Genomic DNA, 4610 nt, shown 5'->3' on the forward strand with positions numbered 1-4610 from the left:
CACACTTAATGTCTCGCTGTCCCGCCCACAAGGTTCAATATCTTTCTGGGAGCTCTCTTAAGGTTACAGGCATGTTCATGTTTGTTTATGAAGGGATCATATCTGTCTCCTGCTTAGATGTTTTGGATTATTAATGTGGAATCAGCGCGAGAACAAAATATTCAATATGCCTATATAAAGAAGAGAATTTTGCTTAAAAAGAAAATGAAAAAAAATACAGCTTTGTTTTTCAGCAGCTTAACACTGAGAGAACAGTAAATCTATAAGCCCATCATTTCAACGAAATCCAATGAGAATGTAACTTTAATGCACTCTTAACATTTCTCCAAATCAAAGTAAAGTTCCCCCCCCAAGTGTGCATGAAATATTCATGGACAAATGCTGCAGTTGGCATCTAATATGCATGTACGTTTTCTAAAACATACAGTGCACGCATACTAACGCGAGCCACTCTCTAAGTAGATTTAGCTTGGTACTCAAATGTTGTCTTTCATTCTTTGAGCCTTAACCAAGCTATCTGCTTCCCCAGGTTAATCGTTGTACTCCTTGTATTAGCTTGGCCAATTGAGCAGCTGTACTAGCATTAGGTCACACATGCCCTCTCCATTGGTTACATGTACCTGTGTACTGAATGGTGCTTTGACAGAAACAGATAATTATGAAATTCGCTGTTTTGTTTGTTTGAAACGAGCTCTGGTGCGCTCTGTTTGATTAGTTAATACATTATAATACATACAACACATGTGCGCTTCGTGTTATCATAAAGTGTGCTTAGTGTACAAACCGACGGACTCCAGTTGAGTCCGCGTCTGCACATCGGAGAACAACACGGAGAGCATGACAGCGACTTGACTGACTTTGCGGCCTATTTCGAGTCACTTTAATCAGCTGTAAATTTATTTGAAAAATGAAAGAGATGTATTAGAGTCAAGTGGTCACACTGGCCAAACAAACTGGACTTTAGGATTAAAGCATGCTTGGGCACGGTTCGGATTGCCAGTGTGACCACACCCTTGACTGACTTTGTGGATCATTTTGAATCATTTTAGCCAGATACAACCATAAAACAGGGATTTCTCCATAATGAAGGCTGTCCACATTAAGTACCCCAGCTTGTGATTGTCCTTCCAAGTGTGCCAGGGCCAAGGAAGCGTACCATTCCTTGAGCATGGATTGGAGCACTGGAGGGTGAAGCGTGCTTTGGCACGGTGCGGTTTGCCTCATGTGAGTGCACCATTATTGTCACTGTGGCATAAAACCACAATCGACACAATCAAGTAAAATAGGAGTTACAATCCAAAAGCAATGATTACATGGGAACACCATTTAACCTCTGTGCTACATATGGATAGGTTGTGTGTTTTGAATTTCATAGGTTAAAGGTAATTTGAATTGTCTTATCAATACAGTGTTGAAGCATAAAAACAGGGCAAAATTAGTTTAAGGTTATTGTAAGCCACACTATGTGACCAGGTTCTCATAATGCTGATACACTGCAATGACGTACTTGTGAATAATAGTTGTGATTCCTGCGAGGTAAGTCAACACGCAGCGTCATAAGCATCATCAGTGTGCGGTTGCTATAGCAGTCAAAAGAAGTTGAGCTCTTGCCTCAGTGGCATTCATGTGCAAAGAAAAAAACCCCGGAGAAAGTGCAGGAATAGAAAAATGTGGACATGGTCGCTGCGAGGGAAAAGACGCCACGTTTGGATATAGATGTTTCAAAGTGAGCTTGACATAAGTTATGTTATTGTAACAGCTCTAGCACCTGTGTGGTCATGCTGGTTAGTAAGTAGTTTCATGCTGCATTTCTATTGGTCGGTAGTTAAAGTACATCATGGAAGTTCAGATTGTGAGATAATCGTCATAAGTATCTGACACTGTCACAGATATTTGTCACAGGCAATTGTTGGTTGCAAGACTGGGAAATCAGTCCTTTTGATCTATCCTCTCAGTGCGACATAGGAACACAGTTTTGGAACCAAGACCATTGAAGTTACTACAAGTGATCACCTTTCATCTGTGATGGACCAAAATAAAACAGTTTTTACCAAGCTTAACAAAGCTTACCTCCTTTAAATTTGACCATTGGAACTGCCAGTCTGCTGAAACTAGTGCTGTAATCAAGACCACACTAACCAAGACCAACACAAGACCCAGATATTTAAGGATCGAGACAGAAAAGACCAGGACCATAAATATCAGTGTAAAATCATCATCTTGTGTGTGGCGGGTGTGTCACTTATTGGGAAGATTGCAGCTGTAATCGGGGGATAAAAATCAGACGACAAATGAATTGAAGTTATTATTTCTTTTAGAAAGTGGTATTTTCCTTCTAAACTTCCCTCTATTTGCGGTCTTGATTTAAAATCCAGAGATAACACTGAGTCAAACTGTATTTGATCCCGTGACGAGATCTTCAAAAAGTGGTCTCGAGTCAGGTCTGGAGACCTAGACTGAATTCGGGTACTGCAACACTTGCTGAATCTCGAATAGAATTCATGCAAGCGCTTGCAAAACTATCAGAGAGTCAGGCACTTGCCCACACTGAAACCTGGATCCATCCAGAAAAAGCGTACAACACCAGCTGCACTCTCTGGTGACAAAATGTTCTCACACACATCCCGCTCTGTTGGATGTGGAGGTGGCACACTCATTTCCAATAAATGAAAATTTAATAAGCTCTTCCCACTATGCAACAAGTCTTTATTTAAACAGTATGAATGCCTTGTAACTACATCCATCAAAACATACATTGGTGTCTTTTTCTGCCCACCAGGATGTCATCTGGAGAACTTTGTTGTTGTACTGAACATGTTATATCCCCGACGACAGTAAACCACTAATTTAGACAAGCAACTGACTCTCTATTATATCTCTCCTATCTCTCCTGTCCTTCTTGACACTGCCACCCCCCCCCCCCCCCCCCCCCCCCCCACACACACACACACTCCTCCAGCACACGAAGAAGGCAATACACCATCTGATTGTCACCCCTCAACATCTATTAGATCACTCATGTATTCAATCTCTCTCCCTGAAACCCCCCAAGGCACTACCACAAATTAACCATGGAAACATCTGGTCCCTTACATCAACTCAGCTTTCTAATGAGGTGTTGGCTGCCATGCCTACTCTTAAGCATTTTGCCAGACTGAATATGAATGAGGCTACAGAAATTCTCTGCTGCCCACCAGCCTCATCTCTTAACAAACTCTGCCCTCTTGCGTCCAAACCAAAACAGCTTTTCCTTACCCCCAATTCACATATACTCTGTGTCCGCCGCGTTCCGTCAGCGCCACACACTGCGCCATAGTTTGCTGCCACATTAGTCAATCATTGTGCTTACCATGGCCCGTCTCCAGAGCGTGCCACCAGCGCCACGTCGCTCTGTTCTTTGACAAATACACTGCAAGTCTGTTTTCGACATAGCACGCTCCAGGTTTGTGTCAAGCAAGACAGAACATCACAACACACAGCCAGGAGGTTTAAAACAAGCTTTAAGTTAAAATCAAACACAATATTCGGACTCATGATTGTATTTTTCATCACTTTATCAACATCATGTCGAAACAGGCACCGAATGACTAACACATCGTCCTCAAGAAGACTGAGCAATATGTTGTTTGCACGTTTTTCTCTTTCTTCCCTGCGCTCCGCTCCGCTGCGCTCATGTTCCAGAAACGGTTTCAGTGAGGATGGACGCTCGCTGTCAGACAGAACAAAACCTTGGAGCTAATAATGTGGCGAGTAAATTGGGGGTTACCTAAACTCCTTTATTCAGTCTACAATCCCTCATGCCCACTATGTCCGCCAATGAGGAGAAGGTGTCTGGTCTTACCTTCATAACAAGGCCTGAAGTGTCTAGCTAGACTCTTTTCCTCTGTAGTCAATGACGATGGAATAAATGAGCAAACTCCATTCAGGAAAGTCTCTTTCATACTTTAAGAAAAAGCTGAAGACCCAGCTCTTTCATGAACACCTACGTACTTAACCCCTTGACGCCTGAATTTTATTCCAAGTATTGAAACTTTTTTTTTTTTTTTTTTTTTTTAACATGTTTCTGCTTTTAAGTAGATAAATGAAGTTGAGAATGCTTATTTGAAAATAGCACATAAATAGATAATACATAAAAATAGTACATAAATAGCACATCAAACGGATGGTGCTATGACAAACTAATGCTTGCAAAAGGTTCCTAGATATGTATTGAAAGTGCATCAACTGGCAGTGGAGGAATACGGACGCTATTTTGGCTGCATTTGGAGCGGAAGCGGTTTGATGCAAATTCGTTTGTGTGCAAACACAACAATAGACTTCTAAGGGATTAATGATATTGTCGATAGGGCTGATGATGATGACGATGTTGACAATGATTACGATGTTGATAATGATAGTCTCAATGTTAATTTAAACATTCGTGAGAAGCTGCCTTTGTTTTTGGATCATCATTGGGAAAAAAAGAAACAAACATTTGAGACACCTTGTGCACTGCCTATGTACGCTGCCTGTCCTCACCTGAGTCTGAACAATGTGAAACCTGCTTGTTGTCTATTACTGACGTTTCCTCATTTATAGATCGTTTCTTGTGTTGTACTTACTCTCAGACA

Source organism: Symphodus melops, assembly GCF_947650265.1.
Source record: "Symphodus melops genome assembly, chromosome: 10".
NCBI lineage: Eukaryota > Metazoa > Chordata > Actinopteri > Labriformes > Labridae > Symphodus > Symphodus melops.